Source organism: Canis aureus, chromosome 27 (assembly GCF_053574225.1).
Source record: "Canis aureus isolate CA01 chromosome 27, VMU_Caureus_v.1.0, whole genome shotgun sequence".
Classification (NCBI taxonomy): Eukaryota; Metazoa; Chordata; class Mammalia; order Carnivora; family Canidae; genus Canis; species Canis aureus.
The window spans coordinates 29,739,945-29,759,952 of NC_135637.1; the positions used below are offsets into that span (position 1 = coordinate 29,739,945).

The 20,008-nt window shown below is 43.5% G+C and overlaps 1 long non-coding RNA gene and 2 pseudogenes across 3 annotated transcripts in view; all 3 read left to right on the plus strand.

The window, feature by feature from the left end:
• LOC144299429 (immunoglobulin lambda variable 1-47 pseudogene) overlaps positions 1-20,008 on the plus strand; it is a 365,984-nt pseudogene that overhangs the window by 185,998 nt on the left and 159,978 nt on the right. The window lies entirely within an intron of this gene.
• Positions 1-20,008, plus strand: part of LOC144299600 (immunoglobulin lambda variable 8-61 pseudogene) — a 139,575-nt pseudogene that overhangs the window by 19,699 nt on the left and 99,868 nt on the right. The window lies entirely within an intron of this gene.
• LOC144299537 (uncharacterized) lies at positions 1,022-4,806 on the plus strand. The gene is made up of 3 exons (XR_013366239.1): positions 1,022-1,314; positions 2,792-2,862; positions 3,685-4,806. It is a non-coding gene; the product is annotated as an uncharacterized LOC144299537 (long non-coding RNA).

Here is a 20,008-nt window from a genome sequence, read left to right on the forward strand (position 1 = left end):
CAGCCCCATCCCTGTTCTGCTGATGCACATGTCAGCTCTTTTTGCAGATGGCATCATTATTGCCTTAGCTTCAACCAAATGACTAGTTTTCCTTATTATTTGTTGATTGCATGGATCACATAAATCAATGCCACAATCAAAATTATAAAAGGTATAAAAAAAACTTTCCAGAGAAAAACCACCATGTGCTTCCTTATGGAAACTTTTCATAATCAGCACCCCTGAAAGCAATAAAAAAATTACACACTGATTTTTATACGAGCTGTTTATAAAATGATCACACTTGGTGTAATGAAGATGTCCTCAAACATGATGTATATTCGTAGAGGGTGATATTAGTCAATATTTAAAGAAAATAAGTTCTCAAGTCCAAAAATATGCATAAGTATTAACTGCACATTTCTTTGGGAAGAAGAACATACCACAGGCTACACTCCACATCATTGGAATCTCAATGTATTTTGGAAGAGGTGGGTTCTTTGGGAAGAAGAACATACCACAGGCTACACTCCACATCATTGGAATCTCAATGTATTTTGGAAGAGGTGGGAATCTAGAGGTCCTAAGGAGGCCAGGTATTGACAGCAGGGGGAGGAAGGAGGGTGAGTGTGTGAGGTGGCTGCATTCCTGGTGATGTCACTCTCCTACAGGGCCCGTAGAGGGCGGCCACACCACTGCTGTGTTGTCACAGCTCAGTAAACTCTACCCCAGAGCGACAGCACCTTTGTACAGACAGAGAAGGTCATCTAGGAGTCTGGGATCCATGATGGAGCTGACAGGGTGACATCATCCCATCCACTGCTCAAGGAGGTGTGACCCCCTGTCCTTGAAAGGGGGAGGACAGGAAGGAGGGGACCTGAGGGAGTTTGAACAGGCAGTTAGAAAAGGGAGCAAAGAAACTTAACATGAGCCCCTTAGTCCAGATGTCAGAGTGTGTCCCCAGGGCGGGGGGGGGGGTCAGGCATTGTGATGTGTCAGAGCCGCGCCTGGAATTGAACCACGACCTCCGTGGTCACAGAGGGTGGGAGCCAGCGTTGTCCCTTCAGGAACAGAAGGTCTTGTGTGGTGAAGGTCTCAGCCTCTCCATAACCAATGTCAAGGTCAGATCTGCCCTTGTGGATCTGGTGATGACTGCAGGAGGTCCTTCAGCTGCAACACAGGAAACTTTGAAAAATAGAGCTTGGTCATCTATAAACCTGTAATTATAGCACACACCTGGGGCCAGAGACAGAGGAGATCATAGAGACAGAGCGAGCCTGTGGCCTCCGCACCAGGAGTGTGGACAGAGGCTCCGCTGACAGAGAAGGAGCTGGGGTGAGACACAGAGACAGAGAGAGACCAGGCTTCAGGGACCCATAGTGGAGTCCATGGGGGCAGCATCCCTGATGTCCTTGTCCATGTGCTCCCTGCCCTGGGATCGTGCTGACCCTGAGCCTCACTCTGATCCTGGAGAAGCAGTGGAGCAGTGGGGACAGTTGGAGACAGTCCCCAGAGAGGAGCCACAGCAGGGGACTCTGAGCCATTTGGGGTCATGAGGTGCAGCCTCAGGAATGCTGGGTGTGACTTGGTTATGGCCTGTCCTCCATGCAGAAGGGGTCAGGACCCAGAGCACTGGAGGCAGGGGGCTCTGCTCTGGGTTCCTGTCCCCTCATCAGTCAGGGGGTACCCAGGCTGGGGCAGCAGGGGACTGGGGCTCTTCCCCTGGGGTCCGTGGGCTGCTGGCCCTAGAAGGCAGCTCCTGTGTGTGTCTAGGTCCAGGGCCCACCTGCTGTCAGCTCCAGGCCCCCACAGCTCAGGAGGATCCTCCAGGGCCCCTCCATGACCAAAATCAGGGAGAGGAATTTGGGACGGAATTGTTGACCAGGATATATTCTCCTCCTCCCGGGTGCGGAAGGGATGAGGGAGCCCCCAGCTCTGCCTCCCTGTGCCTGAGGTCCTGGGGATGTGCAGGTGGGTGCAGAGGTTGGGGTTCGTCTCTACTCCCGCTTCATCGTGCCCACTGTCCCAGGTACTGCAGCCTGACCTTGGACATTCAGCTCATGCTGCTCTCTGAATTCTCCCCACCCCTGGGGTGTGAAGGTCTGCAAACATCCCCCTAACAAATGCTCACTCCCCTCAGCCTTGCCTGCACATTCCCGTGGGGTTCCAGGGACACTGCCTCCAGGACTCCTGTCCCCATGCTGCACCCGGAGAGGAGGCTCTGGGTCTGTCCCAGGCTACTGTCCCCCCTTCCTGGTCACACCCCCCCTGGGGCCTGCTCACCAGGCCTGCACACCAGCCTCAGGCCATGGACCCTGCTCCTGCTGCTCAAGGTCTGGGGCCCCCATTTCTGAGCTAGGAATTCAGTGTTTGTGCTGCTTCCCTAGATCTTCTACTCTTTCATGCACAGAGAAGCCTCTCCCTACCTGAGGCTCCCCTGCACTGACAGCAGCACCCTCTCAGGGGCCTGTCATAGTAGAGACCCCGGTTCACACAATCCTCTTCCTCCTTCTCTCCCTGCCTTCCTCCTGCTGCACAGGCCTGAGAGGCCCCTGGGAGCTCAGCTGCTTGCATCCCCACCTGCTATGTCCCTGCCTCAATTGCTCTGCCCTGACAACTTGGTATCTTCATTCCTGCACTGTCCTCTCTGCCCTCCCATCCAGGGAGGAGATCCCCAAATGAGGGGATCTCACCGGGGAGGTAACTCAAATGTTACCAGGTGCTGGTGCTTTTGTGAAATCACTGCCTTCCATCCTGGTTTGAGGATCCTGATGCCCTGCTTTGATTTTCTCTTCTATGACTCTTTGTGCAGGACACGGTTACTCCTCTCTTGAGATGAACTTGAAAGGCACTCCTCTGAGGAGCTCCCGAAATGTCCCACAGGTGGGATAGGCTCAGTCTTTTGCATGACTTTTATTTTGTAGACATTCCCACAGTCACAGGAGTGATTATAGCTAGATGACTCTTCCCTCCATGTGGGAAGCTCTCAACCACAGACATGTATCCATGTTCCTTGCATCAGACCCCACAGGCTGCTTCACACAGTATTTCAGGTCACAGGTGTGGATGTTAACCTCAGGACACTGAGGACCCTGAGTGGGACATGTAACCAGCAGGCGGCACTGTGCATCTCCTGGGCCCTGCAGGGGGACCCTCCCAGCTGGGGGAGGCCCCTGGACCTCAGGGCTGGGCAGAGGCTGAGACCCCAGCAGCTTGGTGCCCTCACTGCCTGGCAGAGGCTCCTGGGCAGTGTCCTGTGGGGGTTCCCACAGCTGATCCCTCCACCCATCCCAGTTTCCCACTCTGAGCGGAGCCTGTTCAGCCTTCTTGTCCTCAGGTCCTACCTCTGATCCTGAATCAGTAATCAAGTAGAGTCTGAGAGTCGGGCAGAAGGTGCAAAGTTGCATAAAAAGCACTTTCATTTCTCTGGGTCAGCAGTGAGATATGACACTCCTTGGACAGGCCGGTCTCACTGTGGTGGCAGGGTCTTCAGCAACATGGGGTAGATACCTGTCCTCCTCCTGTTCCTGTCTCTTTGGTCAGGTAGAGACAAAATCTGACTTCTGGGGGAGCTTCCAAGATGTTAACAGCCCCCACGACTGAGAACCTTCTGGCAAAAAGGCTCTATCACTCATGCATGTCCGTGTTTGTAGGTACCCTGTCCCAGCCTCTGCCACCCAGCCACCCCCTTCTCTGTGTCTCCAGGTACTAAAGCCAGACTCACCTGCACCCTAGGAAACACGAAAAGAGAGGTCGGACACAGGAAGAGGGAGAAGCAGTGTCCCTGCAGGGAGCGCGATGTGGGACTGGATCCAAGGGCCCAAGGATCATGCCCTGAGACAAAGGCAGATGCTCAACCACCAAGCCACTCAGGAATCCCAACAAAAACTTTAAAAACAAAAATCTTGGATTTCCTCCTCTTGTCTCTCCTTTACTACACACACTACATGTTTCACATATCATACTATTGTCTTTTTTTAATAATAAATTTATTTTTTATTGGTGTTCAATTTACCAACATACAGAATAACACCCAGTGCTCATCCCGTCAAGTGCCCCCCTCAGGGCCCGTCACCCATTCACCCCCACCCCTGCCCTCTTCCCCTTCCACCACCCCTAGTTCGTTTCCCAGAGTTAGGAGTCTTTATGTTCTGTCTCCCTTTCTGATATTTCCCACACATTTCTTCTCCCTTTATGTATACAATGGAATATTACTCAGCCATTAGAAATGACAAATACCCACCATTTGCTTCATACTATTGTCTTAAATCCTACATTTTTTAGGTTTTGTTTTGTTTTCTCTTTTTTTCTTCTTTTCTCCAAAACCAGCAATTCTGTGGGATGTGGTACCTACTGGGTGTTCTACAATGTATGTCAATGCAATACTTAATTTCTCTGTCCAGAGATTGTGTCACATGCACAGGATCAGAGCTCAGTCCCTGGACATGGCTACCTTCTTTGATTCCAACAGGAAGGAATAGCTTACCTTCTGTCCAACTTGGGTAGTAATCAGGAGTTCTCATGATTCCCTCCTCAGGTTTGATTAACTTCGTAGAGCAGCTCACAGAACTCTGGGAAACTCTTTCTTCTGTTTGCCAGTCCATTAAAGGACCTGATAAATGAGATAGGTGAACAGCCAGGTGGAGAGACACCTAGGGCTAAATCTGGGAGTGACTTATGTGTAGTAGCTTCTCTGCCTGTGAAGTTGGGATGTATCACGCTCCTGGAATGGATGTGCCTACCCTCTTGGATCTCATTCCCTCTTTCTCAAGGATGAGGCTACACAGGTGTATTTTCCCAGCCTCAGACCAGGGCTTGATTTCTCTAGGGACCAGCCTCATCTCTCTAGGGAGCCATCCAGGAGCCCATACAGAGTCCCTTCATTCAAACAAAGATGCTCCCAGTGCTCTTGGCACTTAAGAATTGATGATGGTTTCAGGAGCCAGGAACCAGGAGTAGTCTTGACTGTAATTTCTAAGATCTCACAATAAGATGTCTCAATTGAAAATGGCGCCAAGACAGTCAGGCTCATACCCCCATCTCATGCCATAAAATCTGACTCTTGTGTGACTGAGGACACAACCATAGCCCTTATGTTAACAACCACCTTGGTCACAGACAGAATTTCAAAGTCTAAAATAGCTGTCCATGATCCTTATTGTTAACTGTTTGAAGAAATGAATAAATGACGGGAGAAGGGACACATCCCAGTATAGAGCTTTCAAGTAACAGGTGCATGCAGTTAGCACTGTGGGATGTTAGGAATAATCTCCCCTCATAAAGTGTGGACAAAGTCACCAAATCAAGAAGAGTCTGAAAAAGTGTCACAGTGAGAGATGCTTAAGGAGACTTCAGAACTAAATGTTGCAAAGAATCCTGAACTGGATCTGAGAAAATCAAAGGGAGATAAGGAAAGCATGCCTAGGAGAAACATGTTTACTACTGCATTATTTTCTGAAGACATTGGATTCTTACTGAAGATCCTGGATTCCTTACGAAAGTTCCAACAAGGGATGGCTGGGTGTCTCATCAGATGAGTGTCTGGCTTCGGCTCAGGGTGTGCTCTTGCAGTCCCAGGACCCAGTCCCGCATCAGGATCCCTGCATGGAGCCTCCTTCTCCCTCTGCCTGTGTCTCTGCCTCTCTCTCTCTCTCTTTCTCTCTCTCTCCCTCTGACTTTTATAAATAAATGAAATCTTAAAAGAAAGAAAGTTCCAACATGAAATCTGGGGATACTCCCTGAGTTCATACAGTTATATTTGCATGTGACTTTGAGGAAATGCAAATTTCTGTTCAGGCATAACCAAATAGTCAAAATATCTGTGTAGGAATTTAAAATAAATACTGGTCTTGCCAGGATATAGAAAATACCCAATGAGAAATTAAGGTGGGGATATAACAAAAGGAGCAAATGATAAAACCTGGCACAAAATCCCAACAAGAAATATATGACACAGTTATGCACAAACACCCACTTTACTCAGAGAAACCTATGACTATAGAGAAAAAAGATATTATTCACTAGTAAATGTTGAGTCTATATGATTAAATCACTTTCTTATATCACAAAGTCTATCTGAATCTAAGGATGTGCTCTATTACATATCTTGCAAATTTTTACCAAACTGTGATCTTTGAATCATGGAGCATTTTCAATCCTAGAATATGTTCATTTTATTCTGATGTCCTGAAGAACCCTTATAGGACATTCAAAGAGGGTAACTAACAAAAGCCAGTAAACTGTCCCCTGGAAAGTGGCATCCAGCATGGCACTATGTGTCCTTCAGCTTCTTCTAGAATCTCATGTGGGAGTCACCGGCCTTTCAGTTGTTATGCTGAAGGTTAAACACAAATATGCCATTTATTTTACCCAATGATAATAGGGTTTTTCTTAATAATAAATTTATTTTTTTATTGGTGATCAATATGCCACCATACAGAATAATACCCAGTGCTCATCCTGTCAAGTGCCCCCCTCAGTGCCCGTCACCCATTCACCCCACCCCCTACCCTCCTCCCCTTCCACCACCCCTAGTTCGTTTCCCAGAGTTCAGAGTCTTTATGTTCGGTCTCCCTTTCTGATATTTCCCACACATTTCTTCTCCCTTCCCTTGTATTCCTTTTCACTATTATTTATATTCCCCAAATGAATGAGAACATGTAATGTTTGTCCTTCTCCGATTGTCTTACTTCACTCAGCATAATATCCTCCAGTTCCATCCATGTTGAAGCAAATGGTGAGTATTTGTCGTATCTAATGGCTAATATTCCATTGTATACATAAACCACAGCTTCTTTATCCCTTCATCTTTCCTTGGACACTGAGGCTCCATCAATTGAAGAGACTGTCTTTCTTCCAGTGGATAGTCTTTCCTCCTTTATCGAATATTAGTTGACCATAAAGTTCAGGGTCCACTTCTGGGTTCTCTATTCTGTTCCATTGATCTATGTGTCTGCTTTTGTGCCAGTACCACACTGTCTTGATGACCACAGCTTTGTAGTACAACATGAAATCTGGCATTGTTATGCCCCCAGCTATGGTTTTCTTTTGTAAAATTCCCCTGGAGATTCGGGGTCTTTTCTGATTCCACACAAATCTTAAAATAATTTGTTCTAACTCTCTGAAGAAAGTCCATGTTATTTTGATAGGGATTGCATTAAACGTGTATATTGCCCTGGGTAACATAGACACTTTCACAATATTAATTCTGCCAATCCATGAGCATGGAATATTTTTCCATCTCTTTGTGTCTTCCTCAATTTCTTTCAGAAGTGTTCTATAGTTTTGAGGGTATAGATCCTTTACTTCTTTGGTTAGGTTTATTCCTAGATATCTTATGCTTTTGCGTGCAAATGTAAATAGGATTGGCTCCTTAATTTCTCTTTCTTCAGTCTCATTTAGTGTCTAGAAATGCCATTGATTTCTGGGCATTGATTTTGTATCCTGCCTTGCTACCAAATTGCTGTATGAGTTCTAGCAATCTTGGGGTGGAGGCTTTTGGGTTTTCTACGTAGAGTATCATGTCATTGGCGAAGAGGGAGAGTTTGACTTCTTCTTTGCCAATTTGAATGCCTTTAATGTCCCTTTGTTGTCTGATTGCTGAGGCTAGGATTTCCAGTACTATGTTGAATAGCAGTGGTGAGAGTGGACATCCCTGTCTTGTTCCTGATCTTAGGGGAAAGGCTCTCAGTGCTTCCCCATTGAGAATTATATTTGCTGTGGGCTTTTCATCAATGGCTTTTAAGATGTTGAGGAATGTTCCCTTTATCCCTACACTCTGAAGAGTTTTGATCAGGAATGGATGCTGTATTTTGTCAAATGCTTTCTCTGCATCTAATGAGAGAATCATATGGTTCTTGGTTTTTCTCTTGCCTATATGATGAATCACAATTTGTTCCTTTTAAATTTGTTTGTTCCAGTTCAATTTGCCAACATATAGCATAACACCCAGTGCTCATCCCGCCAAGTGCCCCCGTCAATGCCCATCACCCAGTCACCCATACTCCCTCCCAAATCCCCTTCCACTACCCCTTGTTCATTTCCCATAGTTAGGCATCTCTCATGATTTGTCACCCTCGCTAATAATTTCACTCATTGTGTTGCCTTTCCCTTTATTCCCTTTCACTAAGTTTTTTTTTATTGGTGTTCAATTTGCTAACATCCAGAATAACCCCCAGTGCCCGTCACCCATTCACTCCCACCCCCTGCCCTCTTCCCCATCTACCACCCCTAGTTCGTTTCCCAGAGTTAGCAGTCTTTACGTTCTGTCTCCCTTTCTGATATTTCCCACACATTTCTTCTCCCCTCCCTTATATTCCCTTTCACTATTATTTATATTCCCCAAATGAATGAGAACATATAATGTTTGTCCTTCTCCGACTGACTTACTTCACTCAGCATAATACCCTCCAGTTCCACTAAGTTTTATATTGCCCAAATGAAAAAGACCATATATTTGTTGTTTCCTGCCTTGTTAATTTACAAATGCAATGAAACGCCGGGACACCTGCACCCCGATGTTTCTAGCAGCAATGGCCACGATAGCCAAACTGTGGAAGGAGCCTCGGTGTCCAACGAAAGATGAATGGATAAAGAAGATGTGGTTTATGTATACAATGGAATATTACTCAGCTATTAGAAATGACAAATACCCACCATTTGCTTCAACGTGGATGGAACTGGAGGGTATTATGCTGAGTGAAGTCAGTCAGTCGGAGAAGGACAAACATATGTTCTCATTCATTTGGGGAATATAAATAATAGTGAAAGGGAAAATAAGGGAAGGGAGAAGAAATGTGTGGGAAATATCAGAAAGGGAGACAGAACATAAAGACTGCTAACTCTGGGAAACCAACTAGGGGTGGTAGAAGGGGAGGAGGGCGGGGGGTGGGAGTGAATGGGTGACGGGCACTGGGTGTTATTCTGTATGTTAGTAAATTGAACACCAATAAAAAATAAATAAATAAATAAATAAATAAAAAAGAAAAAGACCATATAATATTTGTTCTTTTCCAATTGACTTATTGACATCAAATTGTAATAAAAATTCTGTAATTTGGATTACAATTCGATGTCAGAAAGCCAATTCAGAAGCACAATTATAAAACTATTGGTGGCTTTGGAAATAAAAGCATAAAGGATTCAAGAGACTACATGACTGCAGAATTTTGATCTAATCAGGCCGAAATTAAAAATCAATTAAATGAGATGCAATCCAAACTGGAGGTCCTAATGACAAGGGTTAACGGTGTAGAAGAACGAGTGAGTGACATAGAAGACAAGTTGATGGCAAGGAAGGAAGCTGAGAAAAAAAAAGACAAAACAATGAAAAGATCGTGAGGAAAGGTTAAGTGGAATAAATGACAGCCTTAGAAAGAAAACTCTACGTTTAATTGGGGATCCAGGAGGCGACGAAAAGGATAGAGGAGCAGAAGGTGTCTTTGAACAAAACGTATCTGAGAACTTCCCTAACATTGTGAGGGAAACAGGCATTCAGATCCAGGAGATGGAAAGATTCCACCCTAATATCATAAAAATAAAATCAAAATTCAACACCTCAAAATTCAATAGGGAAACTTGCAAATTGAAAAGGTAATGGGAAAATCCTTAAAGCAGCAGGAGACAAAAAATCCCTAACCTTTATGGGGAGAAGTACTAGGTTAAGAGGAGATATCTCCAGAGACCTATCAGGCCAGAAAGGGCTGGCAGGATATATTCAGGGTCCTAAATGAGAAGAACATGCAGCCAAGAATACTCTATCAAGCAAGGCTCTCATTCAGATTAGAAGGAGAGATAAAGAGCCTCCAAAATAGGCAGAAATTTAAAGAATAGGTGACCACCAAACCAGCTCTGTAAGAAATATTAAAGGAGACACTGAAAAAGAAAGAGGAAGTTCAAGGAAACGATCCACAAAAACAGGGACTGAATAGGTATCATGATGACACTAAATTCATACCTTTCAATAGTAACTCTGAACGTGAATGGGCTTAATGACCCCATCAAAAGGCGCAGGGTTTCAGACTGGAAAAAAAAGCAAGACCCATCTATTTTCTGTCTACAAGACACTCATTGTAGACATAAAGACACCTGCAGCCTAAAAATAAAAGGTTGGAGAACCATTTACCAATCAAATGATCCTCAAAAGAAAGCAGGGGTAGCCATCTTTATAGCAGATAAATTAAAGTTTATCCCAAAGACTGTAGTTACAGATGAAGAGGGACACGATATCATACGTAAATAATCTATCCAAAAAGAGGACCTAACAATCATGAATATTTATGCCCGAATGTGGGAGCAGCCAAGGATATCAATCAATTCATAACCAAAGTTAAGACATACTTAGATAATAAATCACTTATACTTGGTGACTTGAACACAACGCTTTCTATTATCGACAGATCTACTAAGCACAACATCTCCAAAGAAACAAGAGCTTTAAATGATACACTGGACCAGATGGATTTCACAGATATCTACAGAACTTTGCATCAAACTCAACTGAATACACATTCTTCTCAAGTGCACATGGAACTATCTCCATAATAGACCACATACTGGGTCACAAATCGGGTCTGAACCGATACCAAAAGATTGGGATCATCCCCTGCATATTCTCAGACCATAATGCCTTGAAATTAGAACTAAATCACAACAAGAAGTTTGGAAGGACCTCAAACACGTGGAGGTTAAGGACCATCCTGCTAAAAGATGAAAGGGTCAACCAGGAAATTAAGGAAGATTTAAAAAGATTCATGGAAACTAATGAGAATGAAGATACAACCATCCAAAATCTTTGGGATGCAGCAAAAGCAGTCCTAAGGGGGAAATACATCGCAATACAAGCATCCATTCAAAAACTGGATAGAACTCAAACACAAAAGCTAACCTTACACATAAAGGAGCTAGAGAAAAAACAGCAAAAAATCCTACACCCAAGAGAAGAAGGGAGTTAATAAAGATTCGAGCAGAACTCAACGAAATCGAGACCAGAAGAACTGTGGAACAAATCAACAGAACCAGGAGTTCTTTGAAAGAATTAATAAGATAGATAAACCATTAGCCAGCCTTATTAAAAAGAAGAGAGAGAAGACTCAAATTAATAAAATCATGATTGAGAAAGGAGAGATCACTACCAACACCAAAGAAATACAAACGATTTTAAAAACATATTATGAACAGCTATACGCCCATAAATTAGGCAATCTAGGAGAAATGGACGCATTCCTAGAAAGCCATAAACTACCAAAACTGGAACAGGAAGAAATAGAAAACCTGAACAGGCCAATAACCAGGGAGAAAATTGAAGCAGTCATCAAAAACCTCCCAAGACACAAGAGTCCAGGGCCAGATGGCTTCCCAGGGGAATTTTATCAAACGTTTAAAGAAGAAACCATACCTATTCTCCTAAAGCTGTTTGGAAAGATAGAAAGAGATGGAGTACTTCCAAATTCATTCTATAAGGCCAGCATCACCTTAATTCCAAAACCAGACAAAGGCCCCACCAAAAAGGAGAATTAGAGACCAATATCCCTGATGAACATGGATGCAAAAATTCTCGACAAGATACTGGCCAATAGGATCCAGCAGTACATTAGGAAAATTATTCACCATGACCAAGTAGGATTTATCCCTGGGACACAAGGCTGGTTCAACACCCGTAAAACAATCAATGTGATTCATCACATCAGCAAGAGAAAAACCAAGAACCATATGATCCTCTCATTAGATTCAGAGAAAGCATTTGACAAAATACAGCATCCATTTCTGATCAAAACTCTTCAGAGTGTAGGGATAGAGGGAACATTCCTCGACATCTTAAAAGCCATCTATGAAAAGCCCACAGCAAATATCATTCTCAATGGGGAAGCACTGGGAGCCTTTCCCCTAAGATCAGGAACAAGACAGGGATGTCCACTCTCACCACTGCTATTCAACATAGTACTGGAAGTCCTAGCCTCAGCAATCAGACAACAAAAAGACAGTAAAGGCATTCAAATTGGCAAAGAAGAAGTCAAACTCTCCCTCTTCGCCGATGACATGATACTCTACATAGAAAACCCAAAAGTCTCCACCCCAAGATTGCTAGAACTCATACAGCAATTCGGTAGCGTGGCAGGATACAAAATCAATGCCCAGAAATCAGTGGCATTTCTATACACTAACAATGAGACTGAAGAAAGAGAAATTAAGGAGTCAATCCCATTTACAATTGCACCCAAAAGCATAAGATACCTAGGAATAAATCTAACCAAAGATGTAAGGGATCTATACCCTCAAAACTATAGAACACTTCTGAAAGAAATTGAGGAAGACACAAAGAGATGGAAAAATATTCCATGCTCATGGATTGGCAGAATTAATATTGTGAAAATGTCAATGTTACCCAGGGCAATATACACGTTTAATGCCATCCCTATCAAAATACCATGGACTTTCTTCAGAGAGTTAGAACAAATTATTTTAAGATTTGTGTGGAATCAGAAAAGACCCCGAATAGCCAGGGGAATTTTAAAAAAGAAAACCATAGCTGGGGGCATCACAATGCCAGATTTCAGGTTGTACTACAAAGCTGTGGTCATCAAGACAGTGTCATTCTGACACAAAAACAGACACATAGATTAGTGGAACAGAATAGAGAATCCAGAAGTGGACCATGAACATTATGGTCAACTAATATTCGATAAAGGAGGAAAGACTATCCATTGGAAGAAAGACAGTCTCTTCAATAAATGGTGCTGGGAAAATTGGACACCCACATGTAGAATAATGAAACTAGACCACTCTCTTTCACCATACACAAAGATAAACTCAAAATGGATGAAAGGTCTAAATGTGAGAGAAGATTCCATCAAAATCCTAGAGAAGAACACAGGCAACAGCCTTTTTGAACTCGGCCATAGTAACTTCTTGCAAGATACATCCACGAAGGCAAAAGAACAAAAGCAAAAATGAACTATTGGGACTTCATCAAGATAAGAAGCTTTAGCACAGCAAAGGATACAGTCAACAAAACTCAAAGACAACCTACAGAATGGGAGAAGATATTTGCAAATGACATATCAGATAAAGGGCTAGTTTCTAAGATCTATAAAGAACTTATTAAACTCAACACCAAAGAAACAAACAATCCAATCATGAAATGGGCAAAAGAAATGAACAGAAATCTCACAGAGGAAGACACAGACATGGCCAACATGCATATGAGAAAATGCTCTGCATCACTTGCCATCAGGGAAATACAAATCAAAACCACAATGAGATACCACCTCACACCAGTCAGAATGGGGCAAATTAACAAGGCAGGAAACAACAAATGTTGGAGAGGATGCGGAGAAAAGGCAACCCTCTTACACTGTTGGTGGGAATGTGAACTGATGCAGCCACTCTGGAAAACTGTGTGGAGGTTCCTCAGAGTTACAAATATACCTGCCCTACGACCCAGCAATTGCACTGTTGGGGATTTACCCCAAAGATACAAATGCAATGAAACGCCGGGACACCTGCACCCCGATGTTTATAGCAGCAATGGCCACGATAGCCAAACTGTGGAAGGAGCCTCGGTGTCCAACGAAAGATGAATGGATCAAGAAGATGTGCTTTATGTATACAATGGAATATTAGTCAGCTTTTAAAATGACAAATACCCACCATTTGCTTCAACGTGGATGGAACTGGAGGGTATTATGCTGAGTGAAGTCAGTCAGTCGGAGAAGGACAAACATTATATGTTCTCATTCATTTGGGGAATATAAATAATAGTGAAAGGGAGTATAAGGGAAGGGAGAAGAAATGTGTGGGAAATATCAGAAAGGGAGACAGAACGTAAAGACTGCTAACTCTGGGAAACGAACTAGGGGTGGTAGAAGGGGAGAAGGGCGGGGGGTGGGAGAGAATGGGTGACGGCACTGGGTGTTATTCTGTATGTTAGTAAATTGAACACCAATAAAAAATAAATTAAAAAAATAAAAAAAAGAAAAGAAAAGCTTGACTGTGTAGCACCATTGTGATTTAAATACAGGTCATCATAGTGTGAACACCAGGGAGCTCTGGGCAATTGAGATTGGCAAGAAAGAATGACTGATGCAAACCTTCTTCACATGTGAGAAAGGCCTGAACCTGCTCCAGTGGGACATGGAGTGGTGACTCCACCCTTTTGAGTGTCTCCTGTGCTGTGACTCTATAAGCCCCTGGTGAACCCGAATGGTGGGTTTTTCCCAACACATATGAAACATACATCATCTCTTCTTTCTTCCTGTGACTAGAGCCATCACCAGTCCAGAATGATGTAGGGAACAGTCATGGGGAAGGAGACCACATATGTCATGAGTGACTCCATTCCCAAGAGCAAAAGGGAAGAAGGAGCAAGACTGTCCCCAGATCTCATGGTGGTGCCCAGGAGGCTGTGCTGTCATATTTCATATATTTGGGTTTAGTGCCCAATTGCGACCTAAAATGCACATAAGAAAACCACTTGTTACCCAAGTGTAGATCAGAGAGAAGATCCTGCACTCACTTATAGGACGTGGTGCCCACCATGCCACACCCCCACACCACGTGAGATTCCAGAACTCCCACGTATTTCTACTCTGCACACATGAGCACCAAGAACTACACAGTCAGCATGATTAAGGTCCCTGTTCTGGTGACCAAATGTCAGAGAGGGCAACTATGGACAGGACCCTTGTGATGGGAAAACTGGGGGTGTCCTGAGAGGAGAGAGGAGGAGGTCAAATCAGAAGACTAAGGTGAGTGGCAGATGACAAATTGTTAAGTTCACAGGGGCTTCTCTGACCTGACAGTAGCCTGAGTTGTGTAAGAATCAATCTCCTCCCAGGTTCACTATATCCATCAAGCGTCCTCATGCCCTCAGCCATTCACTCCAGCACATTCTGCAGGTTCCTCAGACAGCTGTGGAGGGGCAGGTGATCTGTGCCTGGAAACCCATAGTGATCCAGGCAGAGGAGGTCCATTCCCTTTGCCTTAGATGGTCCTCCCTCACCCTGCACTTTTTGCTTAAACTTCGCTCCTCTCCTGAGCATCTTCAAAATTTCTGCTCCTATGCCTGCACCACGTTTTTCTATGACAGAATTTAATAATTCTTTCTCCACCTTCTCCTTCTTATACTTGCCTTTGTCTAAGACCAGAAGTAGAGACGGGCAAACATGTGGAGTAGATGTATGGGAATAGGCCTCATATAGCAAAGATGTATCTTTGTAAGGGAACCTTAGTTTTGTTGAAGGTCCATCTATCTTCTCAAGAATCCTCATTCAGATCCTTCCTCACTTGGAGAGTTCAGAGGTGGGGCAGACCCACACATCTCAGGGGAGGACTTCTGGTCTTTGGCAACCTCCTTCCTTACAAAATCACTTAGATGGTCCCCATCCTCCTCAACCTGAATTACCCTTATTTTCACAATCTGACCTTTTTGTTATTCATTGTTATTCATATTCATATGTCATATCCCATCTATAACTCTGTATTTTAGATATTTATATACAGTTCAGATACTACCAAATACATGAAAATTATGTACCTTATGAATATCTGGCGCTCTCTATAGAGACTCAATACTGCATAATTTCTGCAACTTCTTGATTTGTAATGGAAAATGTTTCAGCGGAGGAACATATGAATAAAAAAAATAAGGTATAACTATCCAGGAAATAATTTATAAATAGAAACTTATAGGTTACTAACTGCATGATTCTAGCATAAATAGAAAAAAGATGCCTAACTGGAGTGAAATATGCTTTTTTTCTTTACCTTCAAATAATCCAACAGTCCGAGGTGTGTAGCAAAGCTTGAGGGGTATTCCCCAGATGTCACTGTTCTCAGAAAAGGGGAATCATAGTCCAGTGAGGAGATGGGGGAGATGTTAGAGGCTGAAGGAAGGAGTGGGAGCTGGGAAACCAGCCGAGAAAGGCTGCTTGTAGGGAGGTCGGTGTCCTCTCCCAGGGGCCTGATCCTGAGGAAGCAAAGAGATGGAAGCATATTTCTCTTCTCGATCCAGTCACATTCACTGGATCGGGTACACAGAGGGCATCTCCTTCTTCACCCTACCTATTAATCCTTCATCTGTATCAATCAGAGGATTCTTGGTCCTTGTAAAATACATGTTTCACAATTGATTCCATAGGTTCTGGAAAACACAAATCAGGTGTATCTCAACCTGGAAAAGAAGGAAAGCTTTAGGGTTTTCTATTTTCCCCATAAGAGGTGGAGGGAGCACCCATTCTATTTAGTCATCTATTTTCTCCTATGCATACAGTCAATCATATGAGATTGCTTGTTTTAAGGTCATGGATACAGAACTCCCTCTCATATTCTTCCCTGCTTCGTTACTTATTCCTACTCTTCTGAAATAGGGAACAAACTATATCATCAACCCTCAATGGGATCTATCTAGTATCTCCTACAAGAGTTCAAGTGGTAATAACCTATACAATCAGGTAGTTTTGTCTATATCAAAAATGAAGAAGTGCAAAAAAGATAGTAATAAACAATTCCATTTAGGGTAGCATCAAAAAGAGCAAAACATTTTGGAGCGAATATAACCAGCAGGAAAAAAAAGAAATCTTGTAAACTGAAACTATAAAGATTGCCAAAAATTAAACAGATTTAAATAAGTGAAAGGAATGGATGCTGTATTTTGTCAAGATCTATAAAGAATGTGTTAAACTCAGCAGCAAAGAAAGAAACAATCCAATCATGGAATGGGCAAAACACATGAACAGAAATCTCACAGAAGAAGACATAGACATGGCCAACACGCACAACAGAAAATGCTCCGCATCACTGGCCATCAGGGAAATACAAATCAAAACCACAATGAGATACCACCTCACACCAGTAAGAATGGGGAAAATTAACAAGGCAGGAAACAACAAATGTTGGAGAGTATGTGGAGAAATGGTAACACTCTTGCAATGTTGGTGGGAATGTGAACTGGTGCAGCCACTCTGGAAAGCTGTGTGGTGGTTCTTCAAAGTGTTAAAAATAGATCTGCCCTACGACCCAGTATTGCACTGCTGGAGATTTACCCCAAAGATACAGATGCAGTGAAATCCCAGGACACATGCACCCCGATGTTTCTAGCAGCAATGTCCACAGTAGTCGAACTGTGGAAGGAGCCTCGGTGTCCATCGAGAGATGAATGGATAAAGAAGATGTGGTCTATGTATGCAATGGAATATTCTTCAGCCATTAGAAACGACAAATACCCATCATTTGCTTCGACATGGATGGAACTGGAGAGTATTATGCTGAGTGAAATAAGTCAATTGGGAAAGGACAAACATTATATCGTCTCACTCTTTTGGGGAATATAAAAAATAGTGGAAAGGAATAAAGGGGAAAGGAGAAAAAAATGAGTGGGTAATATCAGAGAGGGAGACAGAACACGAAAGACTCCTAAGTCTGGGAAACGAACTAGGGGTGGTAGAAAGGGAGGTGGGCAGTGGGTGGGGGTGACTGGGTGATGGGCATTGAGGGGGGCACTTTATGGGATGAGCACTGGGTGTTATTCTATATGTTGGTGAGTTGGACACCAATAAAAAATAATAAATAAATAAATAATAAATAAATAAATAAATAAATAAATAAATAAATAAATAAATAAATAATACGTGGGAGGACACAGTGACAATGGACTGGATGTCTTAATATAGTGCACCTACAAACACCACCATCCAAATACATCTCCACACTCGGTACCATCCTGTTATTGGGCACTGCCCCCGGTTTAACCCCTCAATGTGTACTGTTCATCCCCTCTTGTTCCCTGTTAGGCAACTTGTTGGACAACAGCTGTTCATTGGACTCAGATCTTAGACTCACAATTCCAGTGAATTCCATGGACATCTGAACAAAACATCTAGGCTAGTTTCCAGTGTACATAGAGTGCAGGACCACGAGGGTTTGAGTGCAGGGGAGGTCAAAGAACCCCTCCCCTCAGAAGTGAGGAGTGGTCCATTTAGAGTAATGTTCTCTTGATAGGAATCATCATGCTGAGTAAATTACAGAATGAGCCTAAAAAATACTAAGTATATGAGAAAGACAAACAAATTAGAATTTCTGGCTAACATTCATGGGAAAATTTGAACTCAGAAAAGTCAGTAGAAGTGGAAGACACATTTCACCTGGTGACATTATATGGTCATAAAATATAGGTTGAAAAGCCTTAGCACTGAGAGCTATGCCCTTCCAGAAAAATATATAGGCAACATCAACAACAAAAAACACACAACAACAACAATATTCAGATGAAAGAACATGAGAGACATCTAACTCTGGGAAACAAACAAGGGGTAGTGGAAAGGGAGGTGGGCAGGGGGTTGGGGTGACTGGGTAACTGGCACTGAGGGGGAAACTTGATGGGATGAGCACTTGGCATTATTGTATATGCTGGCAAATTGAACTCCCTTAAAAAGTATATACAGGGATCCCTGGGTGGCGCAGCGGTTTGGCGCCTGCCTTTGGCCCAGGGCGCGATCCTGGAGACCCGGGATCGAATCCCACGTCGGGCTCCCGGTGCATGGAGCCTGCTTCTCCTTCTGCCTATGTCTCTGCCTCTCTCTCTCTCTCTCTCTCTGTGTGACTATCATAAAAAAAAAAAAAAGTATATACAAAAAAAGATTATATTTTAAATTTTAAAAAAGAAGAATTCATATAGAATTATTACAAAGTGTGAACCAAGCAGCTCAGAGGGGCTCCGGCGGTGGCTCCGCGGAGGGGGCTGCACCACCAGGAACACAAATCCAACAGCGCAGGCCCCGGAGCAGAGGGCGCTGGGACATAGCCCAAGATCTGGACACCCCCGGGAAAGGCAGATGCCGGGAGGGCCCAGGACAGCAAGGACGCTCCTGCCCCGAGCTGAGCAGATCAGCGGCCCCGCCCCTGGAGCCTCCAGGCCCTGCAGACGGAGTAGTTCCTGCAGAGCTGAATCCAGGTTTCCAGAGCTACAGCAGCCACTGGGGTTGTTCCTCCAGGGGCCTCACAGGGTAAACAACCCACACTGAACCCTGCACCAGGCAGGGGGCAGAGCAGCTTCCCCAAGTGCTAACACCTGAAAATCAGCACAACAGGCCCCTCCCCCAGAAGACCAGCTACACGGACAAGTTCCAAGGGAATTCAAGGGACTTACAGAATCAGAAGATACTCCCCCATGTTTTTTTTTATTGTTGTTGTTGTTTCGTTTTGTTTCAAAGCAAAACAAAAAAAAATCGTTTTGTTCGGTCTTCTAAGCACAACATCCCCAAAGAAACAAGAGATTTAAATGATACAGTGGACCAGATGGATTTCACAGATATCTAGAGAACTTTAAAACCAAACTCAACTGAATACACATTCTTCTCAATTCCACATGGAATTTTCTCCAGAATAGACCACATACTGGGTCACAAATCGGGTCTGAACCGATACCAAAATATTGGGATCGTCCCCTGCATATTCTCAGACAATAATGCCTTGAAATTAGAACTAAATCACAACAAGAAGTTTGGAAGGACTTCAAACACGTGGAGGTTAACAAGAGGATTTAACAAAAAAAAATCATTTTGTTTTGCTTTTTGATTTGTTTCCTTCGCCCACCTTTTTTTTCCTTTCTTTTTCTTTCTCTTTTTCTTATTTTCTTTTTTCTTTTTTTCTTCCTTTTTTCTTTTTTCTCTTTCTCTTTTCTTTCCTTCTTTCTCTCCTCTCTTTTTTTTCCTTTTCCCAATACAACTCGCTTTTGGTCACTCTGCACTGAGCAAAATGACTAGAAGGAAAACCTCACCTCAAAAGAAAGAATCAGAAACAGTCCTCTCTCCTACAGAGTTACAAAATCTGGGTTACAATTCAATGTCAGAAAGCCAATTCAGAAGCACTATTATACAGCTACTGGTGGCTCTAGGAAAGAGCATGAAGGCCTCAAGAGACTTCATGACTGCAGAATTTAGAGCTAATCAGGCAGAAATTAAAAGTCAATTGAATGAGATGCAATCCAAACTGGAAGTTCTAACGATGAGGGTTAACGAGGTGGAAGAATGAGTGA